Here is a 15258-nt window from a genome sequence, read left to right as displayed (position 1 = left end):
TGTGTGAAGGCCAAAGGTGAGGCCTTTGGGTCTCCTAGGTTGGAAGACCACATCGATGTTCATGGCGCAAACATGAGGGCGAGCAGTGGGGTTTGAGGGGGGCTCACCATGGGCTTAGGTCAAGAAGTGTCAAGGTGTAGCAGCGGCATGCCGATCCATGATGTGGAAGAAGGCGATTGGTGTCGTCCTTGTCTCCAGCAGTCTTGGCTCCTCCCCTCCTTCCTTCTCCTACCTCTTTCTCCTCTAGGGCATTGTGGTGGTTTGTGGGTTGCCACAGAGTGGCGGGAGGGTGTAGGAGGGGCGCTAGGGCACCAGGGTTGCCATCTTATAGGGAGGCCACCACCATGGATAGCGGTGGACGATGGGGAAGGGCATTGGGGGTACATGTAGGGTGGATACGACCTCTAGGCTAGGGTTTTGGGAGCATGGGGTGGTTGTGCGCCCGCTGGCGCCCCTAATTTTGGATGTCGGTAGTCAAGGCAAGGACAGGGTGGCATCAGTGGTGCGGGGCCACAACGGCGACGTCACGTGGTGTGGGTGTGAGCTAGAGGTGGGCACAGGCATCGTGGATCACAGACGTGGCACACATTTGCGCGTCCATGGCCAATAGCTCGAGGGTGAACGGCTGTGAGCAGTGGGGGACCGAGCGAGATGCTCTAGCACCGGTGCTCTGCTATGTTCACAAAAGTAGAGGAGGGTGCTGGATGAAGAGGATAATAGGTGGGGCCTACCTGGCGGCTATAGTGGAAGAAGGCAATGGCGGCATGCCATGACGCGTGGGCACGATGTCGGCCATGTTGCTAGGCTACACGAGCGTGCGTGAGCGCAGATGTGGTGCTGTGCCACTGTAGCTAGCTGGGTTGTCTGGGCAAAGCAGGCCAGTGGGCATAGCGCATGGGCGTGGGCATGTGTGCACGGAGGTAGAGCTGGGCCACTGCTGGGCTGGCTTGGGCTGCTTTCCTCTTTCCATTTTCTCATTTTTTCTAATTTCTTTTCTATTTTTATCTCTATTTCCACACTACACCTAGGGCTCCTATGCATGTATACATGAGTTGCCAAGCATGTACACACCCTAGTGGGGTCCACTAGGGGTCATCTAGGGTTTTAGGGTCTAAGCCAGGGGTTGGCAACACACACAACAAGTTATTTATAAAGGTTGAATTGATTTTATTACATCACATAAAATCATGAAGAAGCAAATTACATGTTGAATTAAATGCAAAATGCTCAACCATGCTAATTTGGGTTCTACTTGTGCAACTACAAGGGTGGTTTCCTAGTATGCACACTCACCATGAATGGGTTTTGTTAGAAAATTTTTAAGTTCAGATATTTGGGTTATTGGAAAACCTAGGTTGTTACAGCCTCAAGATAGCACGAAGACAATTTTGGAATAAAAGTGTTGACACAAAAATTTGGTTCGAGATAGGAAATTCCTGAAGACAAGAAATTACCAAGGAAAGTTGTGTCCTCCAATCAAATTGACTGCACAAATTGCTAGATCAGCTAGCGAAATGGTGACATCAAGGGAATGGACCCTATTGGTAGGATCAGTGCGACACGAAAGCTAGAAGACATGTCAAACTCCATAGAAGGGAAAGATTTGATTCCAAGTTTAGGGAGTTTTTCTCTTTTTGTAACCGTTCTTATTTGACTAGGACTCATAGTCAGACCTTGGGTATAAATATTGAACCCTGGCCATTGTAATGAACATCTCCAACGATCAATGCAAACCAATACCTTGACTTTTCGGCTCACGCCACCCCTTAGGACTAGAAGTAGAGTAGATTTCAATGAGTTCTTTGGGGAGTAGGGCTGCATCGGTTAGGTCCAACCTCCAGTTGATTTGTGAGTATCCGTCATGACTTATACCTTGTTTGTAAGGCTACATCGGTTAGGTCTGACCTCTTGCAAGATTTGTATAAGTTAGTTATCGTCAGTTGATTGTAAGGCTGCCCTCGGTTAAGTCTGATCTTTTGCAATTGCTGATAGTTATCCTCGATTCTTATCAAAATCTGCATGGCTGCCCTTGGTTAAGTCTAATCTCATACAAATTTTGATACGAATCCCCTGCCCAGTTAAGATTGAGATAGATCAGCTTTATATCTTTTTTTGAATCATCATCTCATCACACTACATTGTTTACATCCTGCTTTGACGATGGTTCTTGCTTGTCTTGACATTCTAATCTGATCTTGATCGAAGATAGCATGTGGTCAGGGCATGTTTTGCCCTAGGTAAGGTTTGCTAGTTGATGAGATCTGGTCTAGAAGTGCTTTTATGGCTTTATCGGTTAGGTTTGACCCCCACTGCTAGCATCATAGATTGGAAATTGTCAGGTAGTAAGCCTTGCATATGGCGAAGCATAGTCTTCAGCTACATGCTATGTCTTCATCGGCTATTTAGCTGATCGCCTAAGCTTTCATGATCATAGCGTGTTCCCGTGATCTCGTTAAGCGTTTATAGATCTATATGCTTTGAAGGTTTAATTTGTTATCCTTATTATGGCTGCATTGGTTAGGTTTGACCCCCACTAATAAAGATAGTAGATTGGATCTGATAGGTGTACGGGTTTATACACGTTTAATGGTTGAGTGGTTGCATGCTATGACCCTTCTTTCACTGGAATCTGCTATTTAGCCGATAGCCTATCTTTTGATAATATATATTGGTTGTTTACATGCTCTTTACTTGTTTTTGTCTCGGTTAAAAGCTAGTATGTTTCTCAATCAAATCATATACTTTCATGCCTATCTTTTTACATCTCTCGCATGCTTTCATGATAATTGGCAGGTTTGATCTATGCAATCGAGTAACTAATAATTACTGATATGCTTGTTTTACTTATTATACATCATGAACATGCTGGATATCGACTCTCTAGTCAATAGCCTTGTTTCGCTGGCCACCTGGCCACACATTTGGAATTGTCTAGACAAACAACCGACATGTTCTACCTTAAATTACTGATCAATCTTGCTCCCTTATGAATTGCAAGTCAAATTTACTGGCACGCCCCTAAGGTCACGACCGTCCGATTGGGTGGTGCCCTTCCAAAGCCCGAAGAGAAGCTCAGGATTAGCTCCACGCGGGCCTCTCACCAGTGTTGATCACTGTGTTCCCGGCGTTGAGTTTTCGGCATTGACATAAACCTTAGAACACCTATTCTTTGATTGTTCATGTGCTGCTACTCGGTGGTTTTCTCTTGGGATTGTTTGGAATAATGAAGCTCATGTTAACCACAAGATTATGCTAGCCAAGACTACTTTCCCTTACCCTTTTTTCATGGATGTCTTCATAGTGGCTGCCTAGTGCATTTGGAATGAGAGGAATGCAGTCATTTTCAATGGAAAGGTACCTACCTTCCTAGAAGAACAGCTTCAAGCAAGAGATCACACTTCATTTATATAGAATTAAGCCCAATCTACATGCACCCTGCTATCCGAATGTGGCTTGACAGCTTAAAATTTGTAATTTGTAGGTCTTAGCTTCTTTTTTCGCTAGTTAACCTTGTACTCTATTTTGGATCCTTTGGGTCCTGCTCTTTTTTAATATAATGCCATCAGGGGGTTAGTTGCTCCATAATTTTTGTTTAAATATTTAGTGTGGCAATAGAGAGGCCACCTCTAGCAACTAAACATATGTCGTAGCAAAAGAGTGTTCCACCTATAACAACCACAATGATTAGTGTGGCAATAGAGAGGTCCTCTAGCAATCAAAATATTTTTGTGGCAATAGAGGGTTCCACCTATAGCAACCACATATATAGTGTGGCAATAGAGAGGTCACCTATCGGAGTTATGATCCCTGGGTCTCTCATGGCAATGATTAGTTAGCAGGCCGAGTGGTCCGTGATACATCAGCCAGCGAAAGCCCAAACGATCGAGGTCCAGCTAAGCCAAGCAGACTAGGCTAGATGCCAAGGACAAAGTGAGCCATGACCCCTCCTCTCTGCCTTAGCCAAGCACCACACAAGGGTCCATGACCTCTCTGCCATCTTGACCCGTGGGAGGAATAGAGAGAGGTTGGGCCTAGGCAAGCGCGTTTGGTCTAAAAAAGTGGACACACCACACTAACCTCACAAGGATCGAAGGGATAGTAGTCACCTCGGTTTGGTCAGACGCCATCCCCGCACCATGTAGCATAGATGAGACAACACCGCACAGTGGTGACCGCTAGTACGGTGACCCGCCATCCAAATATAGTCCAACAAGACATATGTATGATTCTACCCACTACGAGGTGGGATCCATGATGGAGGCCTTGACTTAGAGGCCATCCAAGCCAGTGGGAGCCATGACCCTAGAGCTTGGGATCATGGTCACTGACTCCACAAGCTAGGTGTGGCTACCAACTCCTATACGACACCCCTAGGAGAATAGGAGGCAATGATGAAGGCCATGACAGAAACCACATCGCACAGGACGACTGGCGAACCACCACCATGCTTATAGTGCCGCCAAGGCTGTTGGTATATTTAACGCACACAGATAAATCCACAAGTGCACAGATACTATTGTAGCTTTCACCTAGAGGTATTCCAAGTATCGTATCCATAGGGAAACATGTGAGACTAACTACGGTCTAACTTAACTAAGGGTAGCAACAAGGTTAGGATAAATAGGAGCATAGAGGGGATAACTAAAGTTCTCTAGTTCTGACTTGGGTAAGCTTATGTCTTCTACTATTCAACTGGGAACATTACTAGGGAAAGACACTAGCAGAGGATGCTTTCCTTCGCATCCATGTCCTACGTGCGCCTACAAACGGGAGGTGGACTACAAATTATCAACGAAGCTATATAGTACAGGCTATATAGAACTTATGTCACTCACGTGATCTACCACCTTCCAAAATGTAGGGTGCATCCACGATTAATCTAAGTCTAAGCACCATGCTTACACTTACGATTAATACTCTACTCCCCTTAGAAAGAGAATAAAGCACTCAAAAGAGAGTCATGAACCTGAAGAACAATATAAACAAGATGCTTACTTGAATCAGAAGTAGATTACCATAGAAATCTCAGATGCAAGCTCAGATAGAACTTGAATCCGCTAAGGTACAAGCCATAGAGAAAACACCGATAGGCTGGCACGTCCTCCAAACCCTTCCCTCACTCACTACCTCACTATTATTTATAAGACTAGATCCTATGGAGGACTAATCTTCTCTTGATAGCTGGCTCTGATCCTCATGATATGAATTAGGGTTTTAGGATGGCTCCAGGGAGGGTGGCAGGGGCTGGTATATATAGGCTGGAGCATCCAACGTGAGCCCTAGGATCTACATAGATGCAACCTAGGAGATGGTGGAGAACTGACATAACAACGGGAGGCTAACATGGGGGGCCCATAGGTCAGGTGGCCTCTAGGGGGGTCAGCTAGCCCCACATGTCAGAGACATGGGCTCTACTTTAGTGATTGGCCTTCTGGAGTCTTGTAGAGTCTTCCCACGTTGATTACGCGGTAGAATTCCATAATTTCCTTTGATGAATAGATCTCTCTTGACGGTTTTCTGCATAAACCCTGCTGAAAACACAGATTCAACAAAACTCGTGGAATTTATTAGTTTAAACCTCTATACCTATGTTTGGTGATGGAATTAAGTATAAATACTGGTTATGTTGATAGTTTATAATTGATGTTAGTGACAATCAATAATTTCCCCCATGCTTAACCTTTGCCAGTCCCTGAGCAAAGCTAAACTCAGCAATGGATCAGGAGTTGCTACAATGTTTTCACGCCTCAAAAGTACACATGCGTTCAATCAAAAATTTTCCTCAAGATTAGAATAAACTGATCTAACTTTTAAACTTACCCATATTACCATCAACCATGGGGCTTCTTAACCTTCACTTGGGTCTTGAGCAATTGAAAGGCAGAACGATCAAGTCAAGCACTATGTCTCAAGTTCTTTGTTCTACCATTTTTTTTAGATTTTTTATAAGTTTTCAAAATAAAACTTAGAGATTCCATTATGTGACACTCTCAAGTCTCTCAATATATATGGTATTTGTGGATACTCACCAAGGCAATAACGATGTTATGCCTTTTTCTCTTCCTACAACTAAGGCTTATGTGGAGTTCATAGGTAGGGAGAAAGCTAGAGCATACTTGCAATGCATATATTGTAAAGTCAAACAATAGATCTAAAGAGAGTTGAGTCATACAATCAAATCAATATGTGCATGCGTGTGGATATATGGTGGCTAACCTAATTCTACTATGCTCCTTGAAAATAGATCTCTCCTTTGAAACTTGGAAACATTTGCTAGAGAGCAGGGGCTATCTTATTCATCTCTTTCTTTTCACTTTTTTTAGGCGGGCATCTAAGTACCCATTGTTTTAAATATCTCGGACACTTGTCCATTTTTTCTAACTCTTTTTCTTTTTTTCTTCTACTTTTTTTTATGAATAACTTTTGCATAGCCCCATGTCTCTTTTCTGCAACAAAACTTTTGAGAGATAGCAACAAGAACTTGGAACATTTATTTGGTGGATAGGAAACCTAACAAGCATGTTTTTGGTGTTCACTCCTAATGTAAGAGTAGAACATTTTTGGATGGATCTTGATGGGAGGCTTGTTTTTGCGTCTAGCCCCAGTTTAGGAGTAGTGCATATGTGGGTGGTGTGTACATGATCTTGATTTTAAGAGCATGACAAACCTCTCATAAGGGTCAACAAAGCTTGACAAAACTCAATGAAAAAGCAAGCAACATATATGTGGAAGTTTTCCTAGCATAAATAACATGTATGGCTCTGGTAGAAATTCAAGCTTTGTCATACAGGAACTTATAATTTAGTATTTTTATGTTTTTCTAAAGATAAATCTCTAGAACTTTAGTGTCACTTGGAACAAGATAAATAGCAGCTTAGAGCTTCTCATATCATATCCGTCAATTACTTAGACTTAGATCAAGCATATGCTACCCACGAGTTTCAAGTTCAAAGTAAATCTTTATATCAAATCAGTCGTATCCAAAACTTAGGAGAATTCAAGGCTAAAAACTAGGTACTTGAAAGGAATTACAACAGAGCAACTATTTATCATTTCCATTTAAGAGATTATTCTGAGTCCTCTTTATTTGCTAACAATTCTTAAAAACAAACTAGACACACCTTTTTATTTTGTTTTCAATTCACCATTTTCTTAACTATTTAAAAGAAACTAAAACTAGAACAAAAGGGGAAAGAATACTTACATATATACATGGGAGTACTTCTCCCCCAAGCTAGCTCTTTCGGTGAGGGTTCGGTGTTTTAAGTCCTTCGATTCAGACTTCTCCTTGTGAAGTTCATTAATCAAGTACCTCGATTTGTTCTGAAGACGAAGATTCTTGCGATGACGCCTCTAATGGTGATGTCACCTTGTTCCGCTAAACCTATCTTGGTTGTGAGTTTTGATTTTGGTTTGACAGATTTAGGACCTTCACTTATAGAAATTTGGGGAATCGAACGTCTTCCCCCACACTTTGCTTGAAGTGTGTCCTGTTCATAAAATAAGGTAGAGATCAAGTGCATGGGCTCTGTTGGTGGGAGAACACCAACAGACCCAAAACTTTAATTATTTCACTCTATCCTTAGGCACATTGAACAAGATAAAGTTGATGTTATGTGTTTTTTCAATTATAACATGGGTGATAAGATCAGAAGATTGATTATGAATATAGCATTTAAGTACATTTGGCTAAAAGGGTTCAATTTCTTAACCAATGGAAGGATTGTCTATTTCTACATAAATCTTTACATGATTATGACTATCATCTTCTAGAGATAAGATGTGCGCTTTTTAGCTTATTTGGTTAAGACTATGAGCTCAAGAAAGTGGTGCTAGGAAGAAGTTTAAAGAACTAAACATGCCGAGTTAATCAGATTGGATTAAGTGAAATTGTAACTAAAACATGTTTGTTTCTTATTTATATTATGTGTGTACCAGAATCAGGGAAAACTTTTTAAATGATGACCATTTAATTTTGGATGCTACTTTTGTCATTGGATTGTGATGACACCATGTGACGAAGGGTAGATGACTCATGATGGTTCTTCCATTTTGCTTGAAGTTTTCTTTTGTTCTACTAGCCTCATAGTTTAAACTGTTCATGAGCTTCTTGTTTCCTAGATCACACCTTTTCTTTCTAATCCTTTTGTCATGTCATCTTTTTGCTTCTTTGATCTTGCCACTTCGTTGGTCCCTCTGCCTCACCCTTTGTTTTATGCACTCATCTTCTTCTGCTTTGTTCCATAGCTGTAGTGGTGGCTGGGCTTGTAGAGTCATGTCAAACCATGAATAGGCATAGCTCATATTCATTCATCTAGTTCTTCCATCCATCATGAATGAGCTGTGTCTTCTTTGCACAATGTTATTGGAGTTCATCACGTGCCTGGCTTCATCTCTGGTTTGAATTCATCTCATGACTTACCAATATTGATGTGAGAGTTTCCTGTAGGGGTTAGTCCACAAAATATCTAGTGCCTACTAAAACATACTATTGGCTCAAAAATCAACCTAGACACCATGTCTAATTTGAGTTAGGAAGGCATTTTAACCTAAGCACCACGCTTAATTTAAAAGCCTTTAAAGTAAAATCAGCACACCTTTTGGTTCAAGAATCAAACTAAACACCGTGTCTAATTTAATTTTGGAAAACAATTTAAACTAAGCATCATGCCTAATTTAAAAGGTGTATGAAAATACTTCAAAACCTACGCATACTATAGTAAACAAAGGTAGCATGAAAGTATTGTAGAGATTTATTCAAATAGAGATGAATGAACATGATTGTTGTTTAGCAAGTTGACATTGATTTAAATGTAGAGACAACCAAAATGAATTAGCAACATGGCATACGATTTTTCAAAGAAGCCCATCCCCTAGGCTTGAATTTTGCAAGATAAAGTCAAGTTTGGATGGATGTGATTTAGTGTTGCATGATGATAGGTTGGAGACATCTTGAGTCATCGTCCTTCATTCTTTTTGCTTCAAACCTAGAATGGTTAGTGATAAAAACACCCGAAGGAATATTATCACAATTATGTTTCTATGCTCATTTCACAAGGGCATTATAGTAAAAGTGAAAGCTCATGTTATCTCCCAAAAGTGCTTGCTTTAGGACAAAAGCTCATCCTTGGAAAACCTTCTAATTGCACTCAAGTTGGTGAAGTGGTTTCCCCTCCAACATCAACCTTTGTGTACCTATCTCAAGATTCACACAACGAGATCTGTAATATTTATGATAAGCATATGCATCAACAACCACCCTTTCAATGTCTTTATGAACAAGGAGAATGAGGGGGTTGAAGATCTCGTGTGTGGCAATGTTGGAGAGACCAATTAATTCAGGAGATTTCTCATGTGAGCATGGATTTAATGAGGTGTTCATGAAATAACTTCCATGCTCGTTGATGTTATCTTCCTTTTCAAGCTCTAAGGGTGTTTCTTCATGAATGTCTATAGGTAGAAATATTTTCTCCATCATTTTATGCCTATGACATTCATTGGAAGTTTTATTGTCCAAGATTTCCCATGGATTGGTGGCTCTCGGGTTGATCTCGTCTAAGTCCTCCTCCAAACTTGGATGAGTCATATTTATTAAAGAGATTGATTTAAGCTCACCATTTGGATCTAAGCCAAGTTTGGATTCTACCCATAAGGCTTCGTCCTTGTCCATCCATTCTTTAGCAATGGCATACAAGTTCTTAATACATTCTAGCCATTGTTGTTGCTCTTTTTGGTCATCCTTGTGGCCTTCATGACTCCCATGCTTAGGGTTTCTTGGTGGATTTCTAGGATCATCATGAGACTTAGGAGAGAGAGCATAAGAGGGATCAACGGGGTCAAGGATGGGTTTAGAGATGTGTTCAGATGAGACATCTAATATGGACATAGAAGGGGAGAGAATAGGAATGGCTTCTAGATAGATTGGCTCTCCTTCTATGGTTTCACTAGACATGCCATCCTTGTGTTCTTCCCAATGTCCTATATGGGAATAAGGACGCTTTCTAAGAGATCCCTTCTTGAGAGGATTTGAATTATATTCGCTCGAAAGTCTCTTGTGGAACTAGAAGTTTAAGCTTTTCCCAAAATTAGCATAAAAAAGATCATCCTCACAAGAATTTTCAAAAGGTTGAATTTCTTCTTCCCATGGAGGATTTTGGGGTGTTGATGGTTCAGGATTGATAGCTAAATCTTTGAATTGGAGTGGTTGTGATTTGGTTATCAAAACTTCTTTTTGTTCAAGAGATGATTCCTTCTCTTCCTCAGGGAGTTCATTATGAATGCTAGTGTAGGGAGTCTTTCCACTAATTCTATCAAGCATAGATCTTGCTTCACTAATAGACAAATGAAGGAAAGCGCCTCTAGAGGCTTGATCAAGGGTTTGCGCAGAATCCTTGCTAAGACCAATATAAAAATGTTGAAGGAGCATTGGGTCGAAAATAGCAAGGTCTGGGTCAGTGGTAATGAGGTCATTAATACGATCCCATGATGTGCCAATAGATTCTTCTTCTAGTTGTCTAAAATTTAGAACCTCTTTCCTAAGGCTAACCACTTTAGAGATGGGAAAGAAATGTAAACAAAATTTAGAGCATAACATTTCCCAATCTCCTTGCATACTTCCTATGGTTTGACTGTACCAATGTTTAGCTCTTCCCGTCAAAGAGAATGGAAACAACTTCCATCCTATGGTTTTGTCAGTCATGCCAGCAATACGCAAGCATGCATAGGTCTATTCAAACTATTGTAGGTGTGAGTATGGGTTTTCATCGCCTTCTCCCGAGAAGGATTTATACCGAATCAATCTTATAAAACATGGGCGTAGCTCATAGCTAGGTGTTAGGATGGGCTCTAAAGATTTTGGTAGCTCTAGGCTTGCGCTCGTGGGTTTAGCATATTCATAGATGTTAGTGGAATCCATGCTAAACAAAAAAGTAAAAGAAAGAATAAAAGATAAAAGGTTAAGCTAGGCTTGTAGTTAATTCAGCAACCGTTTCCCCAGCAACAGCGCCAGAAAGCTTGTTGGTATATTTAATGCACATAGATAAATCCGCAAGTGCACTGATATAACTATAGCATTCACCTGGAGGTATTCCAAGTATCGTATCCATAAGGAAATATGTGAGATTAACTACGGTCTAACTTAACTAAGGGTAGCAACAAGGTTAGGATAAATAGGAGCATAGTGGGGACAACTAAAGTTCTCTAGTTTTACTTGGGTAAGCTTATGTCTTGTACTATTCAACTGAGGACATTACTAGGGAAAGACACCAACAGAGGATGCTTTCCTTCGCAACCGCATCCTATGTGCGCCTATAGACGGGAGGTGGACTACAAAGGATTAACAAAGCTATATAGTACAGGCTATATAGAACTTATGTCACTCACATGATCTACCACCTTTCGGAATGTAGGGTGCATCCATGATTAACCTAAGTCTAAGCACCACACTTACACTTACGATTAATACTCTACTCCCCCTAGAAAGAGAATAAAGCACTCAAAAGAGAGTCATGAACCTGAAGAACAATATAAACAAGATGCTAACTTGAATCAGAAGTTGATTACCAGAGAAATCTTAGACACAAGCTCAGATAGAACTTGAATCTGCCAAGGTACAAGCTGTCGAGAGAGCACCGATAGGCCGGCACCTCCTCCAAACTCTTCCCTCACTCTCTATCTCACTATTATTTATAACACTAGATCCTATGGAGGATTAATCTTGATAGCTGGCTCTGATCCACATGATATGAATTAAGGTTTTAGGATGGCTCCAAGGAGGGTGGCAGGGGCTGGTATATATAGGCCAGAGCATCCAACGTGAGCCCTTATATCAAACTGACTTCAAGGACGGCGTAGATGCAACCTAAGAGGCGTTGGAGAACTAACATAACAACAGGAGGCTGACATGGGGGCCCATAGGTTGGGTGGCCTCTAGGGGGGCTAGTAGGCCCCACATGTCAGAGACACGGGCTCTGCTTTGGTGATTCGCCTTATGTAGTCTTCTAGAGTCTTCCCACAACGATTATGTGGCGGAATTCCATAATTTCCTTTGACGAATAGGTCCCCTTGATGATTTTCTAGATAAACCCTACTGAAAACACAGATTCACCAAAACTCGTGGAATTTATTAGTTTAAACATCTATACCTATGTTTGGTGATGGGATTAAGTATAAGTGCTGGTTATGTTGATGGTTTATAATTGATGTTAGTAACCATCAACAACGGCCGACACAGTAGCACCACACCACACCTTACCGCGATGTGGGCACAAGACCATGATGATTGTTGGTGGTCCTTAATGATCATATCCAACTACCAATTTAAGTCCAAAATAGGAGGAATTAAGCAAACTTATACACATATGCTTTTACTATTGACATAGTTCCACTTGTATTGGAGATTCACTATTTTTGCAGACTCATACTTGAATACAAGGGAATTATAGTCAAAATACGCCATCAGACAAAGAGTAATGCAGATCCTACACCAAACAATAATGCAAAATCCCACCTACACAACAAACCGGGGCCGAGCACCAACGTGCAAGGAGCCTAGGCCCAACCACCAGCCCACCTAGCAAAGGTGGTGGCCATGTGAGCCAGCCAGGCTATGGCTGCACCCTAGGTGGCGTGGCCCGGACCCAGCTTCAATTAATGGTTGCATGGTGGCATGCTAAGGCGGTATCAGATAGTCTCCTATTTTTCCATGCCCAAACCGACCTCAAGCATGTATAAAAGCAAGGGTGGAGCTCACCTTTCAAGACACACCTCAATTTGGGCTCTACACCTCCACCTCCACTTGTACTCTTTTTACTTTTTAGTAGTATTTGGAGCTAGCAAAGCTATCAAGGAGAACTTGGCTCCTTGGGAGAAAGAGAGAAATCTTGGTATGAATACAATGAGAATTTCTTCTAGAGTCTTGCTCTCATATTATCGATATAGTTGTGCTATAGAACTAGAGTATAGTTTTCATGTTATAATCATTACATATGAACTAGCATATAGTTTCTATGCTATGAGCTTAACATATAGAACTTTATGCTTAATCATTCATATGACTTGTATGATTAGGAGTAGAGCTAAGTTGAGGTGGCAGTTCGCCATTCCTTTGGGTTTACCCATGTCCTATGCTTGTCGATCGATAGGGTCAAAGTCCCAATGGGACTGGGTAGTTTCTTTGTACACGAGCATGGTGCCTGGGTGCATGACCTTCAGATATGACGATACTCCACGGTTGAGGGGTAGGCAGCTGGTAGCGACAGCCCTGTTCATCCCTTGTAATCCCCCATGTTCGGGTATTGTGTACGAGTCTTAAAGTCGATCGTGCTTGCTGATAGACTACTGTTCGGAGATCTCCCTATCCATCTTACACTTAGTTCTAGTTCTAACCATGTAATTTGTATGATCATCAACTGTTCTTGGCATGACTATATTAGAACATGCCTGCTCCACTTAGGAACACTCTTTTATTCTTTGTTTTCCTTTTATCCTTGAGGTTGGCCTAGATGTGTATCCGCTATATTTGAAATACCATGTGTACCCCTATCATAGACTATTGGTTCACTATGCAAGGATGCAATCTTGTTCATACCAATGCTAGACTCTTACACCTTGCCTTCCTTTGAGAAAATATAAATAACCATACTCTAAATACTTCTGAGTGAAATACTACAACAATAGATCTATGCGCTTGTGGATATTTTCTGTAATCATTAAGAACTATCGTGTTGATGTTCCTTGGTGGCGTTGCTAAGATTTATCCAAATCTTAGTGATGGTGCTAAGAAATACCAACATGCATTCTAGTGTCGTTGCTAGGAATGGATTCCATCTCCATACTTGATGATGGCGCCATTGCTGGGGAAGGCATAGGTTAAAACAATCTAATAGGACATGATCATGATCACGTGCATATAATGGTAGCCATAGTTTATGCAGGCTAACTCTGCTTGTTTTCTTACTATTGTGGATGAAAATAGGATAGTGTATGACCGGTTTCGTCTTGCTGAAAAACTACACCGATAATCCGGAAGCGCTCCTAAGGAAGAATAGGTCCCATACCGCTTCTTCCTCCGCTACTCCACCGGCAGTTGAACCTGTCACCCCCGCACCATCCACTACTACCGCTATGGCCAGGTCACTAAATGCCAACTCCACCCCCACTGTTGCCAACATGCCCATTGGGCCCGCTATCAACACAGGCACTGGAAACTTTGAGCTCCAGACTGGCCTAATTACGATGGTGTAGGCAAATTAGTTCGGTGGTTTGCCTAGTGAGGACGCGAATGCACACCTCTAACACTTCCTTGAGTTGTGCAACACCATCATCATAAAAGACGTTGCACCAGCAAGCATCTGACTCTATTTGTTTCCCTTCTCCCTCGCATGGAAGGCAAAATAGTGGTTTTACATGGAAAAGGAAGACGTCAACATGCGAGACAAATGTTTCGTGGCGTTCCTCACGAAGTTTTCCCCATCAGCAAAACCAATGCCCTAAGGTGGAAAATTTCAAACTTCTAGCATAATTCCATGGAATCTATCCCTGAGGCATGGGAGAGGCTGTAGTATTACATCCAGGCATGCCCGCACCACGTGACAGAGAATTTGCTCATGCTCCAAAACTTCTATGATGGGCTAATGCCCATGTCAAAGGGGCACATAGATGCCACTACTGGATCCGTGTTTCTTTCCCTCACCATCGATGAAGCTACGACTCTCATCGAGAAGATGGTGTCCAATCAAAGCTAGGGGAAGAAAGAACACAATAAAAAGGCCTGCATACCATGAAGGAGACAGTTATACTTGTCACAAAAATGAATTTGCTATTGAAGAGACTTGATGAGTGTGCCACCGACAAAGAAGCTATGAAAGGCACTGTCAAGGCCATGGACTCACAAATGATTTGCGAAGTTTGTGGTGAAGTCGGACACTCGAGGAATGATTGCCCCAAGACATGTGAAGAAGCATCGTACATCAACAACGAGTTCCGACATGGTAATAATAATCAGTCACGCTTCCAAGGAGGTAACAATAATTACAATTTGAATTTCATTTCAAATTTCAATTCATAGCAACCCTCCTTGAAGGACCTAGTGCTAGGTCAAGCTAAAATCAATGAAAATATCACTAAAAAGCTTATGTTTAATGACAAAATGCTTGAAAACATAAATACCAAAATTGAAGGTTTAACTTCTATTAGGAATCAATTGAGCTTTAACAAAATGATAGAAACTCAGTTAGCTCAGATTGCTGTTGCTATACC

General features: G+C 41.5%; 1 non-coding gene across 1 annotated transcript; it reads right to left on the bottom strand.

Moving 5' to 3' along the window:
* Positions 1–14486: 14486 nt before the first annotated feature.
* On the bottom strand, positions 14487–14593 carry LOC136468213 (small nucleolar RNA R71). The gene has a single exon (XR_010761746.1). It is a non-coding gene; the product is annotated as a small nucleolar RNA R71 (small nucleolar RNA).
* Between the last annotated feature and the right edge of the window lie 665 nt (positions 14594–15258).

Source organism: Miscanthus floridulus, chromosome 7 (assembly GCF_019320115.1).
Source record: "Miscanthus floridulus cultivar M001 chromosome 7, ASM1932011v1, whole genome shotgun sequence".
Classification (NCBI taxonomy): domain Eukaryota; kingdom Viridiplantae; phylum Streptophyta; class Magnoliopsida; order Poales; family Poaceae; genus Miscanthus; species Miscanthus floridulus.
The sequence above is the reverse complement of the archived record's forward strand: the minus strand, read 5'-3'. Positions and strand labels throughout refer to the sequence as shown.